The 9854-nt window shown below is 45.3% G+C and overlaps 1 pseudogene across 1 annotated transcript; it reads left to right on the top strand.

Moving 5' to 3' along the window:
- Positions 1–8195: 8195 nt before the first annotated feature.
- On the top strand, positions 8196–8791 carry LOC307226145 (elongin-B pseudogene; annotated as a pseudogene). The gene has a single exon. The product of its transcript is annotated as an elongin-B pseudogene (transcript).
- The last annotated feature ends 1063 nt before the right edge of the window (positions 8792–9854 follow it).

Here is a 9854-nt window from a genome sequence, read left to right as displayed (position 1 = left end):
CAGGCTCCTTTTTAGAACTCTATCTTTAGAAGTCAATCAACCCAGCCACGGTTTTTGACTTTCTCGGTATCACAAACACTTTCCAGATCATTCCACAATTGCCTTCATTTGCTGCAGCCTATCACAGTTACCATTTCTGAAATATGAGAACTGGCATTGAACAGTTACTCTCAGTAACAGCAATGACTTTTTCATGAATTTGAATAAAGTGCTAATTAAATAAACAAACCAAAAGGGTATTCAATCTATTACAATGTATTCTTACATTACAAATGTGCTTCTGGTGGTGAATTCTCACCATGAGCAGGGCACCCATCAGAGCAAGGGGAAAGGAAGAAACTTTTAATAATTTTAAAAGAGAATGTCTACACACATTGGAAAAGTGGCGGCAACACAGTCCCTCTTCTGGGGCATCTCTCCCAGAATGCATTGCTCTAAGGAAGGACCTCCTTCCCTTGCTCAAAGTGAAGCAGAGAGATAAGGAAAGCAGAGGTGCGCTATTGCAAGCCATTAAAAGAAGGGAAGAGAAGAAGAAAAGCAGCCAATGAGGCAAGCAAGCAAGAGCCCAGGCACTGCCTACTTGCTGTGCTCCAGCCTCTGCTGTTTCAGGCAGTTGCCTCCTTATGCCTCATGAGTGGGTCAGCCCTGAGCACGTGCCGCTGTCATTCAGATCATAGCACCATCATGAATACAGTGGAGCAGTGGTGGACCTTGGAGCATGCAATTAGTTATTCCGCTATAATCTGTTTGACTTAAAAACTGCCTAATTTTGGTTAAACCAAGCCCAGTATATTAGGTATCATCATCACAACTTGGAAATTACTGCTTTTATTTGAATTTTAATAAGACTACCATTGTGCTCTCAAACAATTGTCTCCTTGATTGGATGCTGGCTTTGGGCTCAAAACATGAGATTATTCCATAACTAAAGAGACATAATCTGTGGCATAATTTATAAATAGCAGCTTTATAAATTTATAAATAGTTGAAAATAGCTGGAGTTATGTTTTTTCCTCGATACCCTCTGGTACACTAGTCCTAAATGCATTTGCATGGCGTTAAGTCTTGCAGCCAGGCTTACTTGCCTCTTCTGAATAAAGGGATCAAGGCAGGGCAGCAGCTTAAAACTATAGTTGCTGCTATTGAGCATCCTCAGGGTACCCCAATATGACAAATAAAGAGTTTCCTGACACTCCACTTCTCCCTCATGTGGCAAACATACTTCTCAGCAGGCAGTGTAGCAGACTGCCCCTGCTGTTGAACCATAGCGACCTCTAAATCTTTCAACCATTGTTTTGGGGGTTTTCCCCCCCTTGCTGGTTGACTGTGGAGGAGCTCCCTGCTGATCCTTTAGTGCTGGGTCATAGCAGAGGTTCTGTGCAACATCTTTTTTTGTCTCCCAGAAAATTTATGTCAGGCTGGATTCTATAACGTTGTGTCCCTCTACCTCTGTGGACCTCTACTTGTTTGACACAGGGGTTGTTAAGGAGTCTTCTGGTGGAACAACTTCATTTGCACATTAGAATTACTTAGAACACAAGATGAGTGACCATCAGCTCAGAAGTAATAAGGCTGTATTTCTCTTTAGCTCATTCTACTGCAATAGGAAGGCTGAAGGCACAATCAATTAATTAGTGTGATTAATCAATTCACTCAGTTACAGGTTAAAACTGTGGATTTTAATTGGTGCTGCCTGCTGTGAAAAGGGTATTCTCTATTGATGCATTTATTGCGACTTGCAGACCTTAGTAAAAGAGGGTGTGACTTGATTTGTTTCTCAAACAGTAAATTGTTCATTTGTGGTGTTTGCGTACAAGGCACTTCTTAAAACATTACCCACTCCAGCATGTAAAAATAACACAGCAAAGCAGTTAAATTAAAATATTTAATTGGTTGGCCTCCCCACTGGCTTATTTTAGAAGGGCAACTAGAAGTCATTCCGATTCCTGCAATATATGCAAATTAGGGTGTTGCAGAAAATAGAAGTAGATGGACGGTCGGAAAGGCTTGGGGGCCCTTTGGCGCAGAGTTGGAAGTTGTGCAGACAAAGGAGAAGGAGGCATTACACCCCAAGTGAAGCTCCACACACACACAGCATTAGATACAACCTGTTGTATGATGAAATAGTTCCTTCTGTCAACGTTTGGCTGTTTGTCTTCTAAAACGGAGCCTCTGCTTTCTGTCTCACTTCCACCTGGACTGGGAGAGCACGGCCCTGCTGTCCTCAGCTAGTGGCTGAAGGTGGCTCATTAATCATGCCTAGAATATTTTTATATGTTTAGGGGAAATTGTTAATGTGAATTTTAGCTTGCTAACGGCAATCTGAAGTACTGTACAAAATGCCTTGCTCTTTAGCCAGTGTATGGTCTGAAAGCACATGAAGTCACCACCTGGTCTGGTTAGCGCCTGCATGGGAGACCACTTGTGGCCTAGGGTTCCATGATAGAAGAAAGGTGGGATATTATTAATACATGGGAATAAAGAAATAAAATACTTAGGACTATTTTATGGTACCTGTCTAATCACAGCTTCCTGTTTTTGTGAGCTTCTTTGAGCTTCTTTGGACAAGCTGCATATAAATATACTTGTGGATGACTTTCAGTTAATTTCATTGGCTGATGATGCATTTTCTATGTGCACAGCATGGCAAAATTGGCTGTGTCCATTTTATGACAGGAAAAGAGACTTCAGAGCTTTCATGCACTGCATAAGGCCATGGGCAAGACAGAAGGTTAATGGGGTGCTGAGGTGAAACATGATGGAAGAGTCTTCCGAGTGATATGCTAAGGGAGAAATGTCTCAGAGAGATGTCAGCTAACACAGCAAGAAGAGCCAAAGGCCCGTCTAGCCCAACACCCTGTTTTCACAGTGGCCAACCAGATGCCTATGGAGAGCCTGCAAGCAGGACCTGTGTGCAATTTGTGATTCCCACAACTGTTATTCAGAGGCATATTCCAATACTAGTAAAAATGTCCATAGATTGCTCCTACCCCTTTTCTGTGGAGCTGCCTCAAGAAGTATTTAACTTGTTAAAATGTTTTAAATGCTTCGTGGCTTAGGACCCTGCTGACTGAAGAATTGCCTCTTTCCACATCTTCCTACCCAATCAAGGTTGCCATCTCTGGGAGCAGTGTGTGGTGTGGCAGGTAGCAACAAGTGAAAAAGACTTCACAGTACTGGCTCACCAGTTGTGGAATGTCACCTGGTATCTAAATGTCATTTCAGTACAAGAGGCACAAAAAAGCGGGACTGTCAGGAGCCATGGTGTGACATTGGAGGTACAAAGTCAACTCCATGCCCTCACCTTGGACACTGATTCTCAGCCAGAGAAGCAAGCATAGTAGTTACAGACTTCAGAACACGCCTTAGTGGCATTGGAAGATACAGGGTACATGATTCCTGCCACTCAACAGAGAAGGAAGAGATGTGTGGTGGTGGCAGGTTACTCCTGATAGAAGGGGACAGAGGCAGCAGTGTGTGGAGGAATAACTTGTGGTTTCAGTTTTTTCTACACAAATGCACAGAGTATGGGAAACAAGCAAGAAGAACTTGAGCTCTGAATGATGGCTGGCAAATACGACTTCATAGGTGTTACTATAACCTGGTGGGATAAGACTCTTGATGGGTATAGCCTACTCAAAAGGAATAGATCAAACAGGAATGGAAGAGGAGTAGTATTATATATAAATAATGTCTACACTTGTGAAGAGAGTATGGAAAGCAGATCCCACCGCAATTGTCAGAGTGCCTTCTGGGAAGGTGCTCTGGTGATCCTCAAAGGGATGCGTCCCGGCAGTCCTGGCCGGACTGGGGCAGGGGCATTGCACATGTGATGTCATGCACGTGCAATGCCCCCCTACCAATGTTGAGACCAAATCAGCATGCCTGCCAGGTGCTAATAGTTGATGGGCAATAATAAGACCCCTCCTTTTCCTTCTTATAGTTCTCTGTCTTTAAACAGGATAACCCTTCAAGTAGAGGACTGAGCTCCCTAAAATAGGACACATGGCCACACTAATTATAGGGATTTAATGAAAAGCTTCCCTGGTGGCCACACAATAAGGCAGAATTAGTTTGCCAACTCTAGCAGAAATACAACACATCTTACCATAATGAGGAAGACCATGATTGGTTTATCTGTGTGCCTGCTCAGCCTGATATCCAGGGGCTAATAAATATTTAAATCTGGGATGAGGAACCTGCGGGACTCTAGTTCCCATTAGTCCAGCCATCATACCCAATGGTTGATGATGAGTTCAGTGGGACGTGCTTCCAGATAAGTGTGTAAGTGCGGGCTTAATCATGCATTAATTCAGAGTTGTCATTGGAAAGTTCATGCTCTGTTGCAGTGGGAATTGCACAGAGATGCTTTCTTAATAATAATTTGCCTTACCTTTGCCCCCTTCCTCAAAGGCTTCCCAAGTGCTTTCCCAATACTAATTACCAGTAAGTCTCACAGCTCTTTGTGTGTGTGGTTGGTGCCCTGCCTGTTAGCTTAAGATCCATTTCTCTAGCTACAAATAAATTAAAAAGCTGTGTGCGTGCAGCCTAATGGGGCCTGGCCAGCCTCAAAAACCCTCATCAATGATGGGAAGTTGGTCAATTTCTGAATGAAATTTAACTCTCTCATAAAATTTGCATTTGGTTGTGAAACCAGGCTTCTCTTGATTGATATTCCCTTCAAGGTACATCCACTTTCCTTCAGTAATGAGTTGTGTGGCACCTTAAATACTAGCAAATTGATTGTGGCATAAACTTGCTGGCTAGTCCAAGACCCCTTGATCAGATATCTGAAGTTGTCACACATGGATAGATAGAGATATCCATTCAAAATACTGTATAGAGAAAAGAATAGTAGAATTGTAAAGTTGGAAGGGATCCCCTGCAATGCAGGAATCTCAGCTAAAGCATCCATGACTGATGACATCCAACCTCTGCTTAAAAACTGCCAAGGAAGGAGAGTCCCAAGGAGTCTGTTCCGCAGTCGAGCAGCTCTTACCCTCAGAAACGTAGGTCCAGTTCTGGGCACCAAAATCCTCATACTGTATATATTTTGAGGAAGTAAAAACATGTTGTCTTAAAAAGCATTTCACCCATTCCAGAAACCCAGTCCAAGTATTTCCCCAAATTTCCCTTTGGGATGGAGTGAGAGAATGGGGGAAGTTCTTCACATCTGTGGGTATCAGAAAAGTATATACACAACAGAGCTGTGATTGGCTAAGGCTTCATAAGAGACATAATAAATGCAAGGGGGGATGAAGTGGGATTGCCGTGCACTTAGTTTTCATACAGTCGTGCAAAGCTCTTCACAAATAGTCCCTGTGTGTGCAGTTGTTTGCATGGTGGCCCCTCTCTGCCCCTCACGGTGGGAACCCTGCTTTTCCAAGGTTCCTGATTTCATGAAGCGAGAGCCCTTCTCATATACAGTCCTGCACAGAGGCTCTTTTTCAGCCCTTTAAAGACAAAAATATCACCAAGCAGTAAAAAAAATGCTGTGGATTAGGGATGGAGCTTGCTGTTGCAGTCTCTCCCCCACATATTCATTGCACAGAACATCTGAAAGGGATGGGCTTACTACGAGAATGCTTGGTGGCAAGCCCAAATATCAGATAATCAGATAATATCAGCAGGGGGCTATGTGAGGCATTGTTTGGCAGCTAATTCCAGAGAGGAATGGAATGTCCTATTCCTCTGATTTCTGCATTGCAGGGGGTTGGACTAGATGGTCCTTGGGGGTCCCTTCCAACTCTGCAATTCTCTGATTGTTCTGCCAGTGCAAGTATTTCAGCTTGCCAGAAGGAATGATCCCCCTTGCCAGTTGGGGGGAGATGCAGAGGAGGAGCGGGGAAAGCCCTCTTGCCCAAGCAGATGTCCTTGTACAGGGCTTCCAGGGATGGGACTCATTAGATGACTCCTGCCCATAGTAAATTCTATATTTGCACTGCAATTGTGCTCCACTTCCTGCTTGACTATTTGTTAAGCTGAGTGTAGAACAGCTCATAATATCCATAATTTATTAAAGTAAGTTCCTTTGGACTATAAGATATAAATTTCTCATTTGGCTAAGAAACAAGAAACTGCTTTCCATTTAATGGGTGTGTGTGGCTGGGGGAATAACTCTGATGGCTTATGGCTCCCCCAAAATGCATTGCTGGGCATGGCTTTCAAGCGCATTGTGTTTAGAGTCTGTGCCCAGCTTTCACAATCCATAAAGTTGAATCTAAACCTGTATGTAAGCTAGTAAAAAAATAATCAAATGGTATTAAAATGTTAATGATGCTATCGTATTATCTGTTTACAACAGAATCTAAACTCACTCAGATGAAAAGGATGCCTTGGAAGAGCACAAAGAATAAAGGAATTGAGAGTATTTCAAATTCTGAGGAAGTGTTTTGATATTGATTTGCATTTAAATGAGTTTTAGGAGGGAAACATAAGAAGGGCTCAAACAAGAGACATTTCAGCCAGTGGATTATCCAAGATGGGATTTAAGTGGACAGGATAGGAGTATGCAACTGAGGATTTTCTGGAAGAAAGTTTGGTGGAAGAAAATGCCATTGATAGAATAGATTGTTTCGTCTTCCTAGCAAAAAGCATTAATTTCTGTCCCAGAAGCCTTCTTGTCTACGTTAAATATTTGCCTCTAATAACTTTGGCTTCTGTTTTTGTTTTATTTTCCGTCTTAGCCAGTCACATGGTAGTCCTGAGCACTCTTCTCTTTCCAGGTTCCTTTTCCTGTGGAATAGTGGTAGTATTGTGAGTTGCAGGGGTGGGGAATTAGGCTGTATGCCAAGGCCCTTCTAACCCCTGGATCCAGTAAGTGTTAAACTATAAGGCAGGCTAGCTTCCTAGTAAAGTGATCAACTGAGTGATGGGCCATTAAGGGGAACAAAGGCAGGGTGAACCAGGGGTCAGCAAACGTTTTCAGCAAGGGGCCGGTCCATTGTCCCTCAGACCTTGTGGGGGGCCAAACTATATTTTTTGGGGAGGTGATGCAAGAGAACCTCGAGCCCCGGTGGCTGCTTACCTGTGTCTTGTGAGCGGCAGGGGGTGGCAGTGACGGAGGCACGATGAGCGGTGCGCAAAAGGGCTCCGGAGAGGGGCTGCTTAAAATGGCGGCTGCTCGAGCGCTGCTGCTGCTGCTGCTGGCACCAACAAAGCCCAGCCCCCTTCCTCCTCTAGGCAGGGCAGAGAGAAGCCAGGAGGAGGGAGGGAGGAGGCACTGGCACCGTGTGAGGGAGAGGGAAAGAACATGCACTGGCGATCCATGAAGCGATTCCTGGACCATCCACGGGCCGGATCCAGAAGGCAATTGGGCCTGATCTGGCCCACAGCCCTTAGTTTGCCTACCCATGAACTAGACTTTCTGTCACCCAGGTCAAAGACTCAGTTTGGCACCCCACCCCCATGCACATTTGCATACACACACCTGTGCACATTCTCACACACGCACCTCAACAGATTTGTTTTTAAAGGGCATAAAATAATAATAATAATAGTAATAATAATAATAATAATAATAATAATAATACAGTGGTACCTCGGTTTAAGAACAGCCCTGTTGTTGTTTTTTTGTTTTTTCCCCATGAAATATTTTTTTTATTAAGGGTTTTCTTGTTTTACAGTGTAAGTGTAATGCCTCGTATTCCCCCCATGTAACATTTTTACAAATCCATTTCATTTGTTGAGGCATTAGGGGGAGAAGAAAAAAGAAAAAAAGGGGGGGAAAGAAAGGGGAGTGGAGGGAGGGGAGATGGATGGGGGTGGGGTCGGGTAGCGGTGTTTCTATTATGCTTAATGTATGTAGTTTGGTGTCAGCGTGCTTGTGTTGTTCACTTGTGAAGAACAGCCCTGTTTACTAACTATTCGGTTTACGAACTCCACAAAACTGGAAGTAGTGTCCTGGTTTGTGAACTTTACCATTGTCTAAGAACAGAATCTGATAGGTGGAAGGGCACTGGCTGTGGAAGGCCTCCTCAGGGAAAGCGTGCCTCAGTTTAAGAACGTTTTTGGTTTAAGAACGGACATCCAGAACTGATTATGTTTGTAAAACAAGGTACCACTGTAACAACAACAACAAATTACTTATACCCCACACATCTGGCTGGGCCTCCCCAGCCACTCTGAGCTACTTTCAGCAGAATATTAAAAACACAATAAAACATCAAACATTAAAAACTTCCCTAAATGGGGGGTTCTGCTGCTTTTTCCTCTCTGGGGGGTCTGGGCTGAGGTTGCGGCTGCAGAGATGGACGTCTTTTTAATGATCCGACGTCACAAGACGACCATCTTCACAGACGCCAAGGAGTCCAGTACGGTGTATGAGCTGAAAAGAATTGTTGAGGGGATACTTAAGAGACCCCCAGAAGAACAAAGGCTATACAAGGATGACTAACTGTTGGATGACAGCAAAACCCTCGGAGACTGTGGCTTCACCAGCCAGACGGCACGACCTCAGGCCCCAGCAACAGTTGGCTTGGCCTTCAGAGCCAGTGAAGATGCCTTTGAGCCCCTCCACATTGATCCCTTCTCCAGCCCCCCGGAGCTCCCAGACGTGATGAAGCCCCAGGACTCTGGCAGCAGCGCCAACGAGCAAGCAGTGCAGTGAGAGGCCAGAGGGCGACAGAGCAAGCTGCACAACCCGTGGCGCCCCTTCCCCACCACCCACTCCCTCCCTCAACCCTCCAGCGTGGAGAGAGACATGGCACTGTCCCACCCCTCCAATCCAGATCCCCCTTTTACTCCACCCCTCTCTATACAAGACCACACCTCCTTCCAAGCCCCTCCCCACTCATCAAACAGAGCAATGTTTTCATTTTTGGTTTTGGAAACAATAAAAGTTCAGCTGGTTTAAAAAAAAAAAAAACTTCCCTAAACAGGGCTGCCTTCAGATGTCTTCTAAAAGTCAGATAGTTGTTTATTTCCTTGATGGGAAGGCATTCCACAGGGCGGGCGCCACTACCAAGAAGGCCCTCTGTCTGGTTCCCTGTAACCTCACTTCTCGCAGGGAGGGAACTGCCAGAATGGCCCTCAGAGCTGGACCTCAGTGTCCGGGCTGAACGGTGGGGAGGGGAGACGCTCCTTCAGGTATACTGGGCCAAGGCCGTTTAGGGCTTTAAAGGTCAGCACCAACACTTTGAATTGTGCTCAGAAACATACTGGGAGCCAATGTAGGTGTTTCAGTACCGGTGTTATATGGTCTCGGTGGCCACTCCCAGTCACCAGTCTAGCTGCCGCATTCTGAATTAATTGCAATTTCCAGGTCACCTTCAAAGGTAGCCCCACATAGAATGCATTGCAGTAGTTCAAGGAAGAGATAACTAGAGCATGCACCACTCTGGCAAGACAGTCTGTGGGCAGATAGGGTCTCAGCCTGTGTACCAGATGGAGCAGGTAAACAGCTGCCCTGGACACAGAACTGACCTGCGCCTCTCTGGACAGCTATGAGTCCAAAATGACTCCCAGGCTGTGCACCTGGTCCTTCAGGGGCACAGTTACCCCATTCATGACCAGAGAGTCCTCCACACCAGCCCACCGCCTGTCCCCCCAAAACAGTACTTCTGTCTTGTCAGGATTCAACCTCAATCTGTTAGCCACTGCATCAATCTTCCAACCGCCTCCAGACACTCACACCGGACCTTCACCGCCTTCACTGGTTTAATGACCATCTCTTTCAGTGGGTCTGGGAAGGCTCAGAGGGAAGCATTCACCACCCCGCAGAGCCTATCGCCCAGCCCACCCACTTTTATGAGCCAGGATGGGCAAAGATCAAGGAGACAGGTGGTTGGTTTCATCCAAGCAGCCTGTGCACATCCTTGGAGGTAACAGATTGGAACTGATCCCATACAACTTGA

The sequence above is a fragment of the Podarcis cretensis genome (assembly GCF_951804945.1).
Source record: "Podarcis cretensis genome assembly, chromosome: 11".
Lineage (NCBI taxonomy): Eukaryota > Metazoa > Chordata > Lepidosauria > Squamata > Lacertidae > Podarcis > Podarcis cretensis.
The sequence above is the reverse complement of the archived record's forward strand: the minus strand, read 5'-3'. Positions and strand labels throughout refer to the sequence as shown.